Source organism: Pagrus pagrus, assembly GCF_965226575.1.
Source record: "Pagrus pagrus genome assembly, chromosome: 24".
NCBI lineage: Eukaryota > Metazoa > Chordata > Actinopteri > Spariformes > Sparidae > Pagrus > Pagrus pagrus.
In genome coordinates, this window is record NC_140206.1 from 20,421,672 (window position 1) to 20,444,521 (window position 22,850).

The 22,850-nt window shown below is 42.5% G+C and overlaps 1 protein-coding gene and 1 long non-coding RNA gene across 4 annotated transcripts in view; both read right to left on the reverse strand.

Annotated features, from left to right (window-relative positions):
* LOC311253604 (protein FAM184A-like) overlaps positions 1-22,850 on the reverse strand; it is a 200,268-nt gene that overhangs the window by 168,614 nt on the left and 8,804 nt on the right. The window lies entirely within an intron of this gene.
* Positions 20,932-21,774, reverse strand: LOC311253606. The gene is made up of 4 exons (XR_014621720.1): positions 21,627-21,774; positions 21,481-21,536; positions 21,121-21,150; positions 20,932-21,022 (listed from the first exon to the last, which is right to left on the reverse strand). It is a non-coding gene; the product is annotated as an uncharacterized lncRNA (long non-coding RNA).

Sequence of the window (22,850 nt, forward strand, 5' to 3'; positions counted from 1 at the left end):
TGGTTTAGGGGTAAAAAATATTCTGGCTTGTTTGGGTTTATTTAAACCAATCATAATCTTGGGCATCACCGATGGTGTCCCTGCCTGGAGAAACAGTGTCGGGGGAACTTGTCTTGCATGTGGAGAGGTTAACCATGGCATTAAAATGAGCTGCTAGCTTGTTCACTGTATGTTTGTACCCTTACAGACCAGGTGGTGTTCGAGTAAACTGCTAATTTCAGTGTGAAGGCTGCTCTCTTGGAGGTTGTCGTTTCAGGTACTGAAGGGGATTTTAGAAATGGTAACACACAGATAGCGACAGGGAGAAGAACGCTGCCTGGATACAACACAGTCTGTACCAACAGTACGGCTGCTGAGTCAGACTACTGTCACGCAGGGGACACTTTGATATCCAGCTAGCATTGCTAAGCAAAATTACGTGATTCCCTTAAAGCTATGGTCTACGATTTGAAAGATTTGTTATTATTATTAACATCATTTAGATGGTGGTTATGACCCAATAGTACCACCCACACAATGTGGAGAGTAAAAGGAACCAAAAAAATCCATTCTCTCTAGTGTCTGTAAAACTGAAAAGAAATTGACCAATAGGAACCATCCGACCCGGATGGCTCCTATTGGATCAATTTTCCGATCCAATCCTTGTTCACTCTCCTGCTCCTGCTCTGGTCCCGACCCACTTCCGCATTTGAAACTACAAGCGGACAAGAGGTTTGTTTTGCCCTGAGCAGTTCAGCTGCCTCTGCTTGCCCCACTGACAAAGAGTCAAAGAAAGAAAGTCTGTCACTGAAAAGACACAAAGCTAGATGTGAAATAAAGAGGGCTCAAACCGAATAAACATCGGGTCATCGTTCGAACGGTGGCGAAAGGTCCGTGAAGATATGGACCCGGTGCTGATACAGCGGCGTTTCTGTTGAGCAGGTAATCTTCGTCTTTATTGTGGATGTTGTGACACAGATAACTTTCAAGCCGATGCTGGCTTATGACTGTGAAAGCTGCCGTTAGTTTGTTTCTGTGTTATTAGACGGTGTCTGTCTCCGTAGTGTTGTCAACACTTGTTTACTTGTTCGATGGAGACGTTAGCCTCTATGCTAGTGTTGGGAATGGATGGTAGGGCAGGTGTGGTTATCAGGAATTAATAATTATTTTCAATAATTATTAAAATTAATAAAATAAAAATTAATAAAATTAATCTTCAAATTGTTAAAAACGGGGCACCACCCCTGAAATCAGGGACCAATAACCAAAATTAGTCTCAAAGAAGGGTTCACTTTAAATGTAAATATTTGTAAAATATTTACAATTAAAGAACAGTGAAGGAAATGAATCCGAGCACTGACCATCACAACCAATAAATGTTACAAAACATATGCACAAAATAATCACAGAAAACTGCTATGTACAATATGATAGACTTTATTATTGTTAGCAAATTGATTAAATCAATACTTTCAGTAAACACCAATCAATTACTCAACCAAAGCAGCTAAACTATGAAACTAAACTAAGACAAACTCAAGCACAAATAACAAACAAGCATGGGTGTGTGTGTGTGTGTGTGTGTGTGTGTGTGTGTCAGAGACAAAGAAAGAGAAGCCAAGATGGCGGTTGTAGTCAAAGAAACAAAATGGCGGAGAGCCAAAATGACGGTCACGCTCCCTTGGAGGGTGACGTCACGGAGTGTTCCGTTGAAAGGACTACAAAAATGGCCGAACAGGAAATGGGAACTCACGTTCGTTCGACTACAAAAATGGCCGACACGTGACTTTGAGAAGTCACGCGTGGATACGAATTCAAAGGGACAATAGATTTTGCTGAATCATATGTCTGGAATTCCAAAAAATGGTGCACGTGAATACGTCACCTAAAGCTAGTCAATTGAACGAACGCGCGAGATTTGAACAACGGCAATGGTTACACCACCGTTGGACTCGTGTGCACTTTGATTGCACATGAGATGAATTTGTAGGGAAAGTGACCTACGGTCCCACAAGAGGTGGACGTGCTACCACAAGGCTTCTGTCTCTTAAGTCATAAAAGGGAGAAATCACAAGACACACATATCTTATGTTATAGCGAGGTCATCAACCATAAGTCTCCAACAGGTCGCTCATAAGATTATGTGTGTGCATGTGTAACCCCTAATGTGTGTACATGTACATGTGGGTTAGTTAAAGAGAGAGAGAGATAGACAAAGACAAAGGGCCAACGCCCTTAGCGGCGGCTAGGCTAAAGCTTGATTTATGCTTCTGCGTCGCGGCGACGGCGTAGCTACGCCATCGACGCAGACCCCTACGCGGACCCTGCGCCGTAGCCTGACGTGCGCCTCCAAAAAATCCTGACTACGCGTCACGTCGACGCGTCGCGTCGAGACGCGAACGGCAAGCACTGGGATTGGTCCGCTCAGACCGTCATTCCGGCAGTTGCTTTTATGGTCAACAGTATAACAACACCGCCAGTTACTTCTGCTGCTTGCATGCTTGTCTCCTATTGCTTGTGAACTCCATGCTTTGTGAGATCCCAGCAGGGCAGGAGGAGTATTGGTGTTGTGCAGCATGTAGCTTGTAAGCCCCACACTGTGACCAAAATGCTACACAGCATATCCGCTCTGACCGCAACTGCAGTGCAAGAGAGCAAGAACCCCCCGAAACCAACCCCCCCCTCGCGGCTTGGCGGTGAATTGCAGACCAACGCGTTCCCTCGACGCAGAACTTCAAATGCTCAATGACGGCGTCGGGCCGACGACGTAACTACGCCGTCGCCGCGACGCAGAAGCATAAACTAGGCTTAACACTCCCGCTCCACAACGTGGAGGGGCTCAAATCGGCTCGTAATGAGCGAAAAGTGAAAGCAAACAACATGTTTTACCAGGTAAAACAAACAGCAATAAAAAGAGGGACACGGTGGTCCACAAACTCACAAACAATAATATAGCTCACAAGCATACAATACACGCTAACTTATAGTATCTGCCCAGACACTAATTAAGCCTCACTTGTAGTCGTGTCTTCCTTAATCCAGCTCGTTTCCTCGGCGTGGATTAAAGGCGGGTTGCAGTTTCTGCGTTGGCTGTTAAGACAGCGTGGTCGACGGGCAATAAGAAAACGGGCAGAAGCGGCCGTTTTCTTGTGGAAAAATTAAAGTATCCTCCTTCTGCAGGCAGGTAAAGAGAGGCTGGTTGCACAGCATCTTTTCAGGATCCCGATCGTGTTCGGTGAACACGGTGCAGTTTTGGCTCGTCCGGCGAGATGAAAGACTGCGGCCTAGACGGGAAAAATTAGTCCAGACATCTGTAGGCCCCCTCCTGAGTAGTAGTTGCATATGGAAGCCGATGCTTCCCGCAACTCGTAACTCTGGGGCTACTAAGACTCCAAAAACCACGTTAAAACCTAACTTAACTCTGAGTTGAAAAGGGTCTGCCGCTGTATTTATCTCCTCCGGTGTCGGCGGATGTGACGCGTTCAGGTGCGCACGCAGACAATGGGAGATGGGAGTTTCCAACCTGGGGGCTGTGACAAGCAGGCGCCATCTACAGGACATAAGGATCATTGCACTTTCCTTTGTTTATCAGGCATTATAGTGTAAGGAATGCTGCGTTTAAGCACTGAGCTGCACGCAGGCCAATTCGGCGTCAGAACCATGTAGCTGGTCCCAACACTAGCATTGTAAGCTAACAACAAGCTAACATTGCTAACATGTTTACACCAAATCAGCCTATTTATTTGCTCGTGGCAGCTAAATGAAGCAGCAAGTAAGATGAATGAAGGGATGGATGAAATCCCAACGCGAAGCGGAGGGGTTTCGGATTTATTTCCGGATTGTTATCTTATTTGTCCGGATTTATTTCTCCATAACAACCTCTCGCCCGGTCACTACTCAACTGTTTTGCTAACCCTCCTCCCGGTCTTGTCAGTTTGTTTTCAACGGAGCCTTTGCTAAATCAATATGATGGATTATCATAAACGCGTTACGATGTGTGTATTTGTGTGTCTTATCTGTCATAAACAAGAGATTACGGTTTACGGACACGTTTGTGTCCCAGCTGCTGTCTGAGTAGCACCAGACAGCAGCTAGGACACACACAGCTGCTCCGAGACTCACACAGGTTTGTTTTTCAGCCACAATGTGGAAGCGATCGTTGTGATGAAAGCTGACGGCAGCATCTGTTAGTCTCTTGGCCCTCAATAACTTTTAGAAGTGGCTAACTTAGCTGTTGTAACTTATTACGTAGCTGTAAGGTAACGTAGCTGTAGCATGCTAATGACGTTACGCTAGCTTGGCTGTGGAGCTTAGCTGTGGACATTGTAATGACTTACAAGATTTACATTAGTTTCAACGTGCATTGTAATAACTTTATCTGTGAATCCGACATCGTTACTCCGCATTCAAAGCTGGGCTGTATTTGGTTTCTGCCGGCTTGTTGCTCTTGGTGCTTGTTGCGGGAGGTATAAAGTTTGTTGAAGAGAAAAAAAAAAAAAGCTTGTTGCAGGAGGTATAAAGTTCGTTGAAGAGAAAAAAAAAAGCTTGTAGCCGGAGGGGGTGTGTTGCGGGACTCTGAGGGGAGAGCGATACAAGCTCGGAGGGGAGGGGTTAAGGAGCACAGAGGGGAGGGGTGTGTGTGTGGGGGGATGCTTGTTTCAAACCTTTCTCAGATCATAGACCAGAGCTTTAAAATAATAACCTGTAGTTTTATCAGCTCTGTTAGTAGTTTGAGTTTAACCACTTTGGTCCAGCTAGATATAAAGCTGAAACTATTGGTTAATTAATCAGTTAGTTAATCAACACAAAATTAATCATCAACTATTTTCATATGGCTGATATATCTGTTGGCCGATGTTTTCTGCTGATATTGGCCACCATTGCATTCAAAGTTCCAAAAGTCATCGCTACAATACTGTCACAATATCAACAACAAGGTATTTGGTCTAAAAATTAGTGGTACAAAAAACTCTATAATGACATCATCAATACCACAGTATTTGTGGTATTGAGCAGCTGACGTACAGACTAAGCAGCGATGTACACACTAAGCAGCTACATTCAGAAGTTCACTTTTGACTCTAAACCCTGAAGCTTTTCATCCTCCATTCTCTTGTCAGATTGTTATTTACTGAGGACAAATGCCAACCTTCCTCTTGTTTATTTGATGCCACTTTTGAATGATAACGCCAACTCGTAGCTGAGTACAACTAGCAGCTAACTTCCAGGTTAGTGCTCTGATAACTTGAACCATCCATTGCTAGGGCTGGGCGATATCTTGAATACACTCTATGTATCGCGGCTTGTTCTCTGTGGGATGTAGAAAATGACTATATCGTGAATATTCAAGTATACATTCAATTGTCACGCAGTTGCTTTTAGTTGCGGGCATTGAACTACAGGTTTCTCTCACTCCAGGGGTCGACAATATAAATGGCCCGGTGGCCAGGACGTACTTTTAAAACCGTCAGGGCCACCAGAACGCTCCAAGCACTGGCCCGGTGGGGCCAGCATGGATTAAAGTTCTCGTCGCTACGACAGATTTCCGTCATTCAAACTTAACAGAGGCGACTTGTGAGATCAATGCAGATCTGAGGAGAACTGTTGGCTGATGTTTATTGACAGATTGTCACACTCTATAGCCAATTGTATCGTTAACAGCGTGTGCTCGCCTGACCAATGACAATGCAGTGACCCACACGGGGCGGGATCTCAACACGGAGCGGCGCTAAAGTTTAGCTGCTTAGCTAGCAAGGACTGTTTGTATGATGTATTTTTCTGTTAAACGATAAGAGGCTCACTTTAAACAATATTATTAATAATAATAATAATTAATGATAATGATGATGAGAAGAAGAAGTAGAAAAATAGCGTACTGAAAAGTTCTGTAGATGGTTGATTATTTGAAAGAGTAAAACTTGAGAAGCTTGGCAAAAAAAAAAGGCACAGATTTATTTCATAGATTGAAAATTACATTGAAAAGACAAAAAACATTTTAAGTATGAATAGAACAGCTGTTCAGATCATCCTCCTGATGACAAACAAATAAATGTTATTAAATCAAATTTTTCTTTTTCGTTATTATGGGGATCAACTCCTGGGCCACTGGTTACAATGGTGGGGCCAGTGATCTTCAAAAGCCAAAAAATCTTGCCCCGGAGGGCCAGTGGCAAATTTCCCTTATTGTCTACCACTGTATGGGCAGATTTAGCCACAAAAAAAAAAGTCTTGTTCAGAACCATCTTTAAAAAAAAATCCTTCTGTGTAGAACCAAAGTAGAACGATGGTACTATGACTATCCTTCCTGGTAGTTGTAGTCAACTGTGGTCAATGATTAATGTTATGTCTTGTATATTGAACGCCAATTCCCACAATTCCTCACGGTCGCAGCTTTTACTCCTGCTCTGTCCCATACGGCTGGGTTGGCACACAGTGGCTAACGCTAACGTTACTCAACAACATGAAGAGATTTTTCCAACCTGTCCGCGTTGAGAACATGAAACGACCTAAAAAGACCCCAGGTGACGGGCATTTTTAGGGTGTGCTACAACTCTCTGGTCCTGTGCTAAAGAACTGTCAGCCTCTGTAGCACAAGTGCTATGTGCTGAAAAAGTTAACGTAAAGCCCTGGCCACGGCAAGCATGGACCTGCTCCAGGGCACAGTGATGTCTCAGTCTGGTGGGGCCAGGGCTGATGATGTTTACGAAATGTACGAGATGTGCTTTGCCTTGGCCGTGGCGATTGAGGAGAGGTGTATGAAGAGCGCATCTTTCATCTTTAGATCTGTGAGTAGACTGGCAAACAGCTCTCACACACAGTCATGGCTACAGGTAGGGCTAGGCGATATGGCCTTTTACTAATATCCCGATATTTTTAGGCCATGTCACGATACACGATATATATCTCGATATTTTGCCTTAGCCTTGAATTAACACTTTGATACATACAATCATGCCAGTATGATGATTCTACGTGTCTACATTAAAACATTCTTGTTCATACTGCATTAATAGATGCTGATTTTAAACAGTCATGCCAAAAGGGTGAAATCACAACTAAACAAATTTATCAAAACTGTATTTATTAAATTGTTATTAAGCAGTGGCACAAACATCATGTCATTTCAAAACAAATAAAGTGCCTTTAATGCATGCTGTAACTAATATGCCGTATCAAAATAACACTAAATTAAAGTGCACATTTTGTGCATAATGCCACTAGGATATTTTAAAAGAAATACATGCACTTTTGTGCAGGATGTCACACAGGTTATTTCAAACAACAGTAAAATAAAAATAAGCTGCATAATAGGAAATCAAATGGTGAAAATGAAAAGTTCACAGCTTTAGTTTTGGTTTCTTCTGTATGAAATGTATTGGCCAGCTCTTCTCTCACTTTAATGTGCAACTCAGGTAGAGCTTTCTCTGCAAAATATTTGCGACTAGGTATTTTATATCTTTCTTAAAGCTTTCTAAATCCGGGCTTTTCAACCACACTCGCCGGGGCCATGTCTTTCGCCATGTGGTGTGTTACTGCGGACGTTATCTCCTTCTGTTTTTGACTATTTTTGTCGTATGGTGTTGTTCTGGAAAAAGTAACGCCAGACTCAACTGCGTCAGTGCTAGTTGCTTCGGCACTTTCTTCGATATGGCACCGGCCGGAGATGTGCTCGCGCGGAGTTTCAAGCACTCGTCGTTTTCTAGTGGGAGGGTTCTCAAATGGTGATATAAGTTTGTTGTACCACCACCTTTTGTGGCGACGCTTTTGCGGCATACTTTACATATTACGGTTATTTTTTCAACGTCCTCCCTCTTGTACCCAAACCACCGCCATTTGTCATAGCACCTGCTGCTGCCGCTACCTGAGATCTCTGCTGCTACAGGCTGCCGGGCGTATGACGTTGCACGCACGGCAGAATGTGATGTACGTAACTAGGTGCGCTTGTTTTATCTCCCTGTGCGGAGAGATGAGAAAGAGTGCAGGGGTAGACAATAAGGGAAATTTGCCCTCCAGGCCAGTGGCTTTTGAAGATCACTGGCCCCACCATTGTAACCACTGGCCCAGGAATCGATCCCCATAATAACGAAAAAGAACAATTTGATTTAATAACATTTATTTTAATACTGCAGTACTGAGCTCAAAAAGTGCAAATACATAAATCAAAATTGCAAACAGTGCTGCATTACTCAAGCACAGTCAGTTCTTCCTCCATCTCCTCCTCAGCTGGTTGATTTTTGCGCCCCCCTCCATGTTACAGGGCGTTTTACTTGACACATGCTAAAAAAATAAGATAAGATCTAATGCAGACATCAAGTTTAAATATCTGACCAACAGTGTTTTACAGGAGGATGATCTGAACAGCTGTTCTATTCACACTAAAATGTTTTTTGTCTTTTCAATGTAATTTTCAATCTATGAAATCAAACTGTTTCTTTATTTCTTGCCAAGCTTCTCTCAAGTTTTACTCTTTCAAATAATCAACCATCTACAGAACTTTTCAGTACACTATTTTCTACTTCTTCTTCTCATCATCATTATCATTAATTATTATTATTATTAATATTGTTTAAAGTGAGCCTCTTATCGTTTAACAGAAAAATACATCATACAAACAGCAACTTTTGCAGCCTTGTCAGTCTGATGGCGAGTTATCACTTTCTGTCATCACTAACATACTGTTAGTAATCAAAGAAGCTCTGAGGCTTTGTTCTATATGTTATAATACAAGATTTCAGCACTGAGCTACAATCAGCAACATTCATGACTCTGTACAGTCAAACTAACCAAAAGCATCTTATTGATCATCATTATAAAGTTTCAGGGCGGTCCTGTAACCATGGTAACTCACAGTGCCAAGGGGAGGGAGAGACGCTGAATGAAGCCGTTTACACAGATACACTGTCCCCTATAGTCCCCTATAGTTGTTATTTCACACATGTAGCACACAACAGGAGACTCTCCGTGTCAGACGAGTTCTCACGTGCTGACTAAACTCAGTTGATAACGTAGCAGCGCGACGAGTCCTTGCTAGCTAAGCAGCTAAACTTTAGCGCCGCTCCATGTTGCGATCCCGCCCTGTGATGGTCACTGCACTGTCATTGGTCAGGTGCGCACACGCTGCTAATGATACCATTGGCTGTAGAGTGTGACAATCTGTCAATAAACATCAGCCAACAGTTCTCCTCCGATCTACATTGATCTCACAAGTCGCCTCTGTGAAGTTTGAATGACCGAAATCCGTCGTAGCGACGGAGAACTTTAATCCATGCTGGGCCCCTGCCATAGCACCCATGCTACAGGGCAGATTAATTCTTAGCACAGGCATGTTTTGATGTAGCACGTGCGACATATATGTCGCACTATACAGCCCTGGTGGGTGAATTAGGTCCTGCTGAAATCCCACCAGCTGTAAAAGACTTCTGGCTGAGCCTCGACGTAAAGCCGAGGACCCAGGCTTGTTCAACCCCAGAGCCCTAGAGGTTGATGAGAAGCAGAAAGTTGCGGGGCAAATGTCCCCCTCCCTCCGCTACACCAGAGACCCTCCATCTGGAGAACAAGTTTCAAGCCCTGATGCCCACAATAGATGTCATGGATGAGAGAGAATTTCCCCAGCTGTGTGAGCGGCCCCAACCCCTCTTGCCATCGACTGCACAACAGCCAGCCTCCTCGCTGACCATGCCTGGGCAGGTGGCCCTGTGCCCGAGGAAGCGCACTGCCGCTCACTCTCACCTGAAGGCGAGCCCCGTTCCGAACTGCCACCTTCCTCCTCATACCTCCCTGGGATATCCACCGGAGCCACTGCTGATGAAGCCAGCCATTCCAGCTGCGCATCTGGATGAAGGGCTACTGCTGCTACAGGGGCATCCCCTACGTGGACAACTTCACCACCTTCCACAACAGAATCGATCTTTTCAGACACGATCGTCGCCATCCAAATCACACAGGATCTCGTCTTTTTTCCATGAACATTGAACTTACGTTACGCTCCACCAAAGCATTCAGTGCAGGAAGGTATGACAGCCAGAATACTCAACCTCTTTTACTATCAGTATCTGCTCCTGCATATAATATTCATGTTCTGATCTCAAATGGTCACCGCAAACATCACATGTCTAATTCCTGTACAAATTAAAGAGCTAAAAATCTAATATTATCAAGTTGCATTCTGCCAGTAAGCCCTGTGGTGACTCAGAGCAAAATATTTTCAACTTCGACTTTGACTTACGTGCTCAGCATAGTACAGTAACTCAGAAATGCTGGTTCTAGGTGACTTTAACCTTAACTGGTTAACAAATTATTCAAATTGTCTAAAAGAGATACAATGTGACAATCTCAATCTGATCACAGCTGATCGTAACCCTAACCAACCAGACCTAATTTGAAGGATTCCTTAAGGTCAACATTGATAGATCTGATTCTGTGTAATGGGAGGGAGAAAATGGCTGCCTCTGGAGTTTTTGCACTTGGTCTAAGTGTCTACTGTCCTGTAGCCTGCACTAGAAGTGCTGGATTGGCAAAATCATGTCAGCAATTTTGATTAAAAGAAATTGAAAACATTTCAAGGAACAGGCTTTTTTAACTGACAGTAATATACAGTATACTACTGAAATACTGGATGTAGAACAGGCTCTTGAATCTTTCACCAACTCTTTAGTTACCATTACTGATAAATATGCACCCTTCATAAAGCTCAAGGTTAAAGATAGATCAAACCACTGTTTGAGCTCAGAACCATCAATGATGCTCAATACAAGGGACAAAGCCTGGGCTCTAGCAAGGCATACTGGTGAGGAAGCACACTGGTTACCTTTATACAACTCAGAAATAAATGCATATCTTCATTGAGAAAAGCAAAGGCCAACTTTCACACAGAATTCATCTCCAGCTCTTGTACAAACCCATCCACATTTTGGAAAGCAGTAAATGTACAAATCCTGTAGATCTATACCTTTTAGTATTACATTTAATAACTATCAAATAGATAGACCAAACCAAACCTCAGTGTTTACGCTGCACAACTTCAATACCTCTGTTGTATAAGGAGGCACTTCAAGGTGTAGATATAAGGAAAGCAACTGGGGAGTGTTGGGAATGGATGGTAGGGCAGGTGTGGTTATCAGGAATTAATAATTATTGAAAATAATTATTAAAATTAATATAATAAAAATTAATAAAATTATTTTTCAAATCGTTAAAAAACGGGGCACCACCCTGAAATCAGGGACCAATAACCAGACCACCACAGGTCGCTCATAAGATTATGTCTGTGCATGTGTAACCCCTAATGTGTGTACATGTACATGTGGGTTAGTTAAAGAGAGAGAGAGAGAGAGAGAGAGACAAAGACAAAGGGCCAACGCCCTTAGCGGCCACTAGGCTAGGCTAACACTCCCGCTCCACGGCGTGGAGGGGCTCAAATCAGCTCGTAATGAGCGAAAAGTGAAAGCAAAAAACATGTTTTACCACGTAAAACAAACAGCAATAAAAAGAGGGACATGGCGGTCCACAATCTCACAAACAATAATGTAGCTCACAAGCATACAATACACGCTAACTTATAGTATCTGCCCAGACACTAATTAAGCCTCACTTGTAGTCGTGTCTTCCTTCCTTCCTTTGCGCTCAGGTGCGCAGGCAGACAATGGGAGATGGGAGTTTCCAACCTGGGGGCTGTGACGAGCAGGCGCCACCTACAGGACATAAGGATCGTTGCACTTTCCTTTGTTTACCAGCCTTTTATAGTGCAATGAATGTCGTGTTTAAGCACTGAGCTGCACGCAGGCTGATCCGATGTCAGAACCATGTGGACGGTCCCAACAGGAGGATAAAGTAGACCCATACTTTTAAAACTGTGCTCCATTTATTTCTGATGAAATTACATATCTTTTTAATCTATTCATTTCTTCGGGGGTTATCCCTAAGATCTGGAAAACTGCACTTTGTCCCACTCCATAAAGGTGGTGATAAGCTGATATTAATAACTATCGACCAGTTTCTAACCTGCCATGTCTTGCTAAAGTTCTGGAATCATTAGTCAATAATCAGCTCAAATTAGGGCTGTCCGATAAATCAAATTTTCATCTTCATCGTGATATGAACATGTGCAATAAACACATCGCAAAAGACTGCCTGACACGCGATGAATAAGAAAAATCATTTTCTTTACATGCACACACCGTGAGCATGCCAACATTTAGCCTATCAGACGGAGCTCTTGATACAAGGGCCAATCAGATGAAGCCCCAGCTAGCCGTTAGCTACCCTGATAAAATTAATCAGCATCAGTTTGGTGGTGATTGCCAGGTTATGATGGCTGAGGGAGGAGAGAAAAGCGATGAAAAATGTGGTTGTCGAAGACCTTGTGGTGAAAAGAAACAGCACTTCTGCTATATGGACTTATTTTGGATTCAGGAGAGACGAGATGTTACAAACACAGGTACTGTGTAAAACATGCTGAGCAGTTGTTGCCACTTCTAGAGGAAACACAACCAACCTCCATCACCACCTGCAATACAACCATAAAGACCTACACGAACAATTCAAGATCTTCGGTCCAGTAGAACAACAGAGCCCTACATCAGCCTCACTGTACACTTTCTGGACCAAGACTTCAAAACTAAAAACACGGTGTCTACAGACAGCCTACTTCCCCGGAGAACACACCGGAGAAAACGACGCGTGTGGACTAGAGCAGTGGTTCCCAACCTTTTTCTTAAGGGACCCATATTTTTACCATTGTAAACTTTGGTGACCCCCCCCCCTTAATAAAATAAGGAACATCATAACTTCTTTTACATGAAATACTTTATATTTCAGTAATTTAATAACAGCATGGGACAATGAGGAGAACCTGTGTATGATTACAACATATTTGGGGCCTGCTAGTGACAACAAGCTCTCTTTTTCTGATGAAAAACTCTTTGGGTTTACCCACCGTCTCGGGATGTTTAGTTGTCTGGTGTCACTTCAGCTTGCAGGGCTTCAAACTTTCATTTGCCAGTTTGTCACGTCAAAATATACATTCTGCTCTAATTTTATCCATTGCTTCTATGAAGCCAAACTCAATATAACTTTCTTGGTAGCCCCTCTTTTTCTTTTGGACATTTTCCGCAGTCTCCTCTACCTGACGCTTCGCCATCTCTCCCTTAGCTCCGTGTAGGAACGCCTACGCCGTTGCCTAGCAACGACTGCTGCACGAGAGGCGTTCACGTCACACACGCTCTGTTCCTTGTGATATAGGCCTATAACTTATTTGTTTATCTAAAATTTTAAATACACGAATAAATGTTTAATGTGGCCCTTGAATTTAGTTGATTGTGTCACATATATGAATTAAATGCTTAGCCTACTCATTTATTTAACATTTTAATTACATTAAAATTATTAAACCCCTTAAAATCAAGAGGGCTTCGCGACCCCCCCTGGATCTTTGGCGCCCCCCTTGGGGGGTCGGGCCCCCCAGGTTGGGAACCACTGGACTAGAGGGTGGATCGGGCCTGGAAATTAAGCCCGTGCCCGGCCCGAACCCGAGACTTTCAGACCCGACCCAACCCGAGCCCGAATTAATTAATTAAAAACCAGGCCCGACCCGGCCCGACACCCGAAATATTATTATGTAAAATTCACGTTATTTTCAATGACGACAAACAGCGGCAGCGCAGCTTCTCCTGATGAGACGCGAGGCTACACACACACACACACACACTCTCTCTCTCTCTCTCTCTGCCTCTCTCTCTCTCTCTCCCTCTCCATTATTTGAAATGAGAAGCGGTAGTGGAGGAGTAGGTAAGCTACCGCCCGTCCATCGTTTAAATTCACCAACTGAAAAACAGCCATCCATCATTTCATGAAGTGTGCCTAATGAGCGCTCATGAGGAGGAGTCTCCTCTCCGGGCGTAACACAACGTCAATTTTATCTCATCACAGTCCACCGTGCAGCCTGACCCAACCCGAGCCCGAATTAATTAATTAAAAACTCGGCCCGGCCCAGCTTGTTACCCGGTCGGGCTGCCCGACCCGATTCCAGCCTCTAGTGTGGACTACGTGAGGCCTTGGCCAGCTGGCATTTGCTTGAAGAGCAGCAAGTTTGCATCACCACCGACAACGGGACGAACATTGTAAAGGCCACCGAACTCAACCACTGGGTCAGACTTCAGTGTTTTGGCCACATGCTGCATCTTGCCATAGGTAAGTGTAAATTAATGAATTATTTGCTTTACGTGGCATTATTGTAATCTATTGCAGTATTTTGTAACCCAAACAACAGACCGGATTATTCATTGAGATGATTTATGCATGCCCATTTTATTACTTAACGTTGATGTTATTGTTGTCAATTGCATATAGCCAAATATTGTCTGAATATTATTGATTTGAATAAATAAAATAAAAAATACCAAAACGCAATGCGTATATGTAAAAATGAGAATTATAATCGTAGTTTTTTTCCCCCCACTGCATGGTCAGCTCTTAAAGGAACTTGGGGCAGGATCAAGAAATAAGACTCAATAGTGACACGACGGCCGTTGCGGCCGTTAGGGTAACTGCAGCCATCAGCCAAGCTGGCGCGGGAGCGCGCATGAACTCTTCAAAGCAGTGCAGCTGATGCCTTATCCCCTACACACACGAAGCAGCCAGGAAGCCGGCTCGCTGTGTGTAACGACACACAAGTGCTGCGATTTACTATTACGGTTGATGCAGTCTCAAAGGCACAGGCGAAAGCAAAGATGGCATATTGGGAGACAAAAATATCATCTCTGATACGGGATTGCTGTGTGTAAGCAGCAGAGATGTTCACAAGTCTTTTTTTGCAAGTCCAAGTCAAGTCTCAAGTCTTTGGTCACGAGTCCAAGTCAAGTCTCAAGTCTTTTTGGGGTGAGACTTGGTCAAGTCTCAAGTCTTTGGTCACGAGTCCAAGTCAAGTCTCAAGTCTCTAAAAAATAAAAGTCTTATGTCTCTTCTGGTTGTAATGAGCCTTCTGTCATCTGCTGCTATCTGGTCTACTAAGAATACTGCACAGCTATATCTAAGAAATTCAAAGCATTTACTGTATTATTGTCACGCCTTTATCTATTAGCATACAGTATCAGTACTGATTAGTTGTTTGTTATATCACGATTATTTGGTCAATATAGAAATCACGATTATTTAAACGATAATTTTTGAGTTAGGAAACATGATGCATTTATTCAGCATTTCTCTCAAATGATGATCAAATGATCGAAAATAATGTACAAATATGTATCCAACTGTTCTGCAATTTCTATAAAACATTTAATGGATAAAATAAATATACTTAGAAAATCAAATAAGACAAACGATAGGGTGCATATCTTTAGCTTAAAAGTACCCAATGGCAGCTGTTATTTTCTTGTGCCTGTCCGAATTTGATGGATAAGGAGTCACATTATACAGTGTGTCTGATCTCGATGTCTGACAAGTAGTATTGGCGAACCGAACCAGTGTGAACGGATAAGGTCTTCCGGTGGCACTGCTCTGCTGCGACCCGGGCCACCTTGTGCTGCTGCCTTAGTGTTTTAAGTGTTTCTGTCATTATTTGTGGAAACTTTTGAATAATTTTTCTCTATCTAACTCGGTGCCTGATTGTGCAAAGCAATGCTGCTTTTTTTATTAAGAGGACTGCTTGTGGCTTTTATTGTCTGGCTTGTATCATGCTGTCCCTCGCCAGAAGGAGCTGGCGCTATGCCGACTGCGCTACTGAGTTACACCCGGGACCAGCTCCTGCTTCTCCGTACCAGCTACATACCGCCCCCCCAGCTACCGGGTGAACTGCTGGTTCGACGCCCGGAGGGAGGCTGCAGGAGACGGACGCGGAAGAGGGGAAAACGCGGCGGAGTACGACATAGACTACGGAGAAGAGCTAACAGACCTCCACTGCCCTCCATGCTTCTCTGCAACGCCCGCTCCCTGAGGAACAAGGTTGAGGAGCTCAGAGCCAACGCCAGGTTCCTCCACGAGTACTGGGAATCATGCCTGCTCGTGGTAACGGAGACGTGGCTGCAGGAGGACGTGCCCGACTCATTGGTTTCCCTGGATGGCTTCTCGCTGGTGCGCGCTGACAGGAATGACAACTCTGGCAAGAGTAAAGGTGGTGGCACATGTGTCTACATCAATAACCTGTGGTGCTTGCAGTTCACCACGAGAGAGTCGGTCTGCAACCCCGACATTCAGCTGGTATGCTTAAGCCTGAGACCTTTCTACCTGCCACGTGAATTTGGGAATTTTTTATTATGCACTGTTTATATCCCGCCTGGTGGAAGTGCTGCCAAGGCAGCTAATATTATAGCTGACTGTGTTCACAGACAACTGAAACGCAATCCTGAAGCACCGTGTTTTATCTTAGGCGATTTTAACCATTGTAAACTTGAGGCTACTCTACCTGGGTTCAGTCAATATGTTACCTGTAACACCAGAGGAAAAAACACACTGGACAAATGTTATAGGAACATTAAAAACGCCTATACTGCCAAGGTTAATCCTCCTTTAGGGTCCTCTGATCACAACGCTGTCCATTTAATCCCTGCTTACAAATCCCTGCTTAAAAGCAACAAACCACAAGTTAAAATTGTCTCTGTATGGAGCAATGATGGCGTAGAAACTCTAAAAAGCTGTTTCTCTTGCACTAACTGGGACCTCTTTCATAGCCTGGATCTTGAGGAGGCCACAGATACCATCACAGATTATGTTAAGTTCTGCAAAGATAATGTTTTAACTCAAAAAATCCATCACTATGTACCCAAATAATAAATCTTATATCTCCAAGGAAATTAAAGAGTGCATAGTACAGAGGAAAATAGCATTTAAGAATGGAGAACTACTAAGAATGAAAAATATGCAGAAAGAACTTAATCACAAATTGAGAACTGGAAGGAGAGGGAGAAATTTGAATCTCACTGCTCAGGTATGAACACTAAAAAACTATGGGGCTCTATGAAAACCATGACAAACATGACCCCAGCCAAGAGGTCTATAAATGTGTTGAATGAGGGGGAAAAGGCAAATGAGCTGAATAACTTTTTTTGCCGATTTGACTCAAGAGACTTCTCACATGAAAAGAAAACAGCTATGGATGATGTACCTGAATCAGGCCCTGGAGTAATTACAATTGACCAGCACGTTGTGGAGAGACTCTTTTCACACATCTGCCCCAGGAAGGCCTCTGACCCAGATGGCATCTCTGGGCGCCTACTTAAGTCCTGTAGCAAAGAACTGGCAGAATGCCTGGTGTCCCATCTTCCAGAAATCCCTAGACACTCATTCTGGTCCCTCTATCTGGAAAAGTTCTATCATCATTCCTTTGCCTAAAAAAGCAAGCTGTAAAGAGAATAATGATTATCGTCCTGTTGCACTGACTTCATTGATAATGAAGTGTTTTGAGAAAATCATGATCAATTTCTTGAAGACAGAGGTTAGCTGTTTTTTAGACCCCTTTCAGTTTGCTTACAAGTGCAACAGAAGTACTGAGGATGCCATTTTAGCTGTGACCCATCTTATTAAAAAGCATTTAGAGGACTCTGGCTCATTTGCACATTTCTTATTGGTTGATTTTTAGTTTAGCTTTTAATACGTTGCAGCCACATCTTTTTATTAGGAGATTAAATGATTTTAATGTTCATCCTTCTATTATTAAATGGTATTTTTAATTTTTAAGTAATCGCAGACAGCGGGTCAGTGTGAATGGAACTTTATCTGACATTAAAGCACACACGTTGATAGCCTCTGTTGCAGATTACAGCAACGGTTACATTTTTTACGTCGTCTGAGAATCCATGGTGTTGACTGTTATGAGAATTTTGTGCTATATGTAGAAGAGTGTGAATTGATAGTACACAGCTTTTTTTAGAGAGACTGTGAACTGTGAACTGTGACCTGTGACTTGTGACTTCTTCTATGGCCTTACCTTGAGACTTGTTTATGACCTAAGTAAGGAAACGACAGATACTAAAGATAAACATTCTCCGTTCTGTAAATGGGCTTGAATAAGCATCTATTATAGTGATGACACACCCAGAGTGAGAGGGGGAGATAAATACCCTGATTTCCTCTTTAGAAATTGAGTCTTCACTTTGTAACTGACCTGCGTGTTGCTCTGTGAATGCTCCTCTTGTACAAGATTAAAACCCTTGTTTAAATTTTGAGCTGAGTCCGATCTCCTCCTTTCAGTTCTAAATGTACGCAGAATTATTTTAACATTGACCAAAGACTTATGTTGATTTTTTATAAGGCAGTTTAAGAAAGTCTGATTAGGTACTGTATTACAGCGTGGTTTGGTAACCTCTCTGTACATCTAAAAAACAAACTGTCTCGGCTAGTTCATGCTGCTGGAAAAATTATTGGTGTCAAAGAGCACTTCTCCAGTCAGAGTATTTATGAACAGGCCACTTTGCAACAAGCAAATAAGATTGTCTGCGACCCATACCACATCCTGCATGGCGAGTATGAGCTGCTACCGTCTGGTAGAAGGTTTAGAGTTCCTCACTGCAGACTGAACAGATTCAAAAACTCGTTTGTTCCCGTGTCAATCAAGCTGTTAAATAAGGTCAGATAAGACTGGAATTCAGGTGACTTGCGTTTGCTTGTTTTGTATAGGTTAGTAATTTTCCTACTACAATTTTAGCACTTTTTTGCACTCTCTGGCACTTTGTATGATACAGATGTGAATATCTATTGTATGTGATTGTGTGTAATTGCATGTTCTGTGTTATTTGTGGCTGCAGCATGGGCGAATGGCCCAGAAAAATTTTCCCACATTGTGGGACAATAAAGTTAATCTTGAATCTTGAATAAGCTGGCGGCGCAGAGCAGAGGTGTGTTGATCTGATGGTGTTCACTGTCCAGGGTTTCCTCTACATGTAATTGATTGTGGCGCACGGCCACGGCAAAATAAAACCCGCCACACCTTCAGATTAATGTTTTGTGTTTTTTGGGTTTTATGTTTATGTTAATGTAATTATTATATGAAAAGTGAATTCGGCACAAAACATGGTGTTTTTCATGAAATGTGACGCTACGCTGCAAATACCCTTATTTTGAAAAGCCAACACTGGAGTCACCACCTGCCTGTCTGGCTGCGGCACGCAAAAGACGACGTCGAGGGAGAGAAAAGGGTGAAAGAAAGGTACCTAAGCTAGGTTATATTTGATACAGTTTTGTTCAAACCCGTGAAAACGGCCCTAATGTTATAGATGGATTAGGCTACAGAAAAAACCCCAAGTCGGGATAAATGTGTTATTGATTGGTTAACACAGGATACGCATTATTAGGGTTCTAACCCCGAAGGGGTAGAACCCTTCTAAGATTGTACTGGTTTATTATTATTATTATTATTATTAGATTGTACCGGTTTATTATTATTAGGGTTCTAACCCCGAAGGGGTAGAACCCTTCTAAAATTGTACTGGTTTATTAGGGTTCTAACCCCGAAGGGGTAGAACCCTTCTAAGATTGTACCGGTTTATTATTATTATTATTATTAGGGTTCTAACCCCGAAGGGGTAGAACCCTTCTAAGATTGTACCGGTTTATTATTATTATTATTATTATTATTTGTTTTCTGCCGCTTGAGCTCAAATTCCCGTGAGCTGGAATGGCCCAGAAACTTGAAACTTGGCCCAATGATTGGAAATGATGTGCATCAACTTTTATTAAAATATGAGCCCAGTTGGCCAGATGGTGGTGCTATAATAAAGGCTTGAAAATGCGTTTTTCAGAAGGCCACGCCCCTCGCACCGTAAGTCCGATTGACTTGAAATTTGACACACAAGTCCAGCTCAATGTGCTCTACAAAAAAGCCTCTAGAACCATAAAGGTCCGCCTAACTAGATTTTTTGCTAATTTGCATAATGTGAAAAACAGTAAAGTGAATAAATACAGTGAATTTTTCCTACACATCTTCCTAATAGTCCTCTACAAAAAAGCCTCCTGCATCATGACAACCGATATTACAGATTTTCTGCAAATTTTCATAATGTGAAAAACAGTAAAGTGAATAAAACCTTTGCAAAATTGACCCTATCAACACGAAATTTGGCATACAGCCTCGGGGGATGAAAAGACAAGTTTCTATTATAAATGAGCCAGATTGGTCAAAAAACATGGCCGCCACGGACCAATGAATGTTTGCAATGGGCGGAGCTTAGAAATGATTGGCCATAACTCCTACACCCTTTGCCCCATCATCACAAAACTTGGTGGGCAGGTCCACAACGGGGCTGGAAATATGCCTACCAAAGCATTTTGAGCTCAACCCATAGGGGGCGCCATAAATGCCACACATGTGTATCTCAAAGACCATTGGACGGAATTTCACCAAATTTGGGATGCATGCTCTAGGGGTGACTATTAACTAATATCTTGACTGCCATGTTGATTGGTGAAAGTGGGCGTGGCCTGTTCCTCATTAACCGTCATTGTTTGCGTTTTAATCATTTACGGCGAGCCGGAAGGACCTAGAGACACGAAACTTGGTAGGTCGAGTGTAAATGATGTCCAAATGCTGTTCAAAACATTTGATCCCAATCGGCCTAATGGGGGCGCTATAACATAAGAGTGTAAGCTTTGAAAGGCTCTCCCCACCAAGCCATAAGTGCTATTGACTTGAAATTTTTCATACACGTCCTCCTGATAGTCCTCTACGAAAAAAAGCCTCTTCAGGGTGGCTGGTTTGGGACGAAAGAGGTTAGAACCCGCAGATTGCCGCTTGCGGCTATATTTAATTTGGTAGATGGCAATAGCAAAGTTAGCATTAATATCTGAGATTGAGTGTGAAGCTTCAGAGCCTTTTTGATGCTGTACATATAAATCTGTCCCAATCAGATTTATTTTCACAATACCAGGCCCCAGTGTCACAATCCATCATGTTTTAGTTAGTCTGCCAGGATTTGTCTCCATTCACACCTAAAGAGCTAAACTGATAACAATACCTGTCCAAGTTATTCTCCCAGTCACCACAGACACTTGCATGTAGTTCCAATTCCCTTGTTGGATATTCCTTCTGGCATACAGGGCACATTCCTTCTGTTGGCTAAAACAAAGAGAAATACATCTCATCACAGAATATTGAAAACAGTTTGAATGAGCATAAGTTAAGTTCTTTGACCCTGGATGTGAGAAGCAACTTACTTTCTTCCCAGAAGAGTGTACCTCAGCGATCTAAACATAGGCAAATAAGTTACATTTTCAATATGTTACTTGTCATCAATATTTCTAGAAAACAACAAAGCACAAGAAGAGGTTTTTTTTTTGTTTTTTTTACCTCTGGTTTAGAATCTGAGTGTGTATCAGATTTTGGGGCATTACATTGTTTTACATGGCAAGAAGCTGCAAAGGCATAACTTTGAAGCAACTCTTGCATTCAGCCTTTGGCGTGAGTGAGAACTCCGGGGCATCGTAGGGAAGAGGTGCTAGATCAATTTCTTGCCGTAAAGGAACAATGTACAGCGTGGTTTTCCCTCCTCCAGAGGCCCTTCTGATTGTACTTACTGTGTATCCCTCTGATTCAGGGGGTACTACAGACATATGCCGCCTTCCATTTCCACCTGGTGAAAAATTACAAAAGTTATCTGAAAAGCTGGTTCAAACAATGAATCCATAACAGTGTGCATGAGTTTTATTTTTGTTTTTAATACCAGCTGCTTTGTACAGAAGCCATCCTCCAGTGCTTGTTTTCATCTTTGGATAAGCACTTTCAAACAATCTGGAGACCTAAAATGTAAGTATATATTATGAATTTTCAACAGTTTCAGTTCTCTGAATGAGTCATGTCTTCATGCATGAGCAGAGTTCTCTTCCCTAGACCAGCATGTATGTGTTGTAGGTCCTGAGCTGCTGAGGGGGTTGTTTCACAATTTTTGTGAAGTAGATAAACTGTGAAATGAAAAGGGTTCCACTGTTTGGCTATCTTAGCTGGCCTATTAAAGCTTATTGAGCTTCGCTTGAACCCTCGCCTAAAAAATCCAGGGAAAAACCTGCAAAAAATGTTTCACATTAAATAAATAGCACTGTATAGTATATTCCAATACCATTTATCAGTTATAACAAATAAGATAGGATTTTTCTGAGAACAATTACAATAATAGAATGATAGTGGTTTCTTTCATGTGACAAATGTACTTATTGTAAGTTTCTTTGGACAAAAGCGTCTGCTAAATGCCCTAAATGTGAATGTAGAATACTATTCTATGGATTCATTGTTGTTACACAGTGTTTATTAATCACTATTTCAAATCTTAGACCTGGCCATTTCTTGATCCATGCTTGGGCGCTGCCCTGGGCTCTGTCCCTGACTCATTTCTGTGCTGGCCTTGCCCAATGACTGGTTCAAAACAGAAAGAATACTCTGTACAGCTGCTGTGGCTGCCTCAGCACCAGGGGTTGCATTCTGCTGGAGAGTGGTGATGAACCAGTTCAGCAGTGCCAACATTGTATCTTGTGTGTCAACCTCTGTAGACAATAGATTATATTCACACCTTCTAAACTGTTCACAAATAAAAAAAATCACAAATACCATTATAAAGCATTGTGCATTATTAGTTCAATAACAACCACAACTATTTATAATTTAATGTTTTTTACTGTAATATATCCCTGAATGTTGTTCATTAATTATTTAATGCTCTCCCACTTAACTGGAGGTGACCTTGGTGAGGCAGTTATTTATTGGCACCAGTACCTGACTGGTATTACAAATTTGGTAGCTTGAACTAACCAAACTACACCAGAGAACAGGTCATACATTAATTTGTTATATTTTTGACTCGGGTCATAGGTGAAAACTTATAGCCTTAGTGACACTGTGATATTATTTGGATCATAACATGTTGTAATAGATAGGTAGGTAATTACCTGGGACT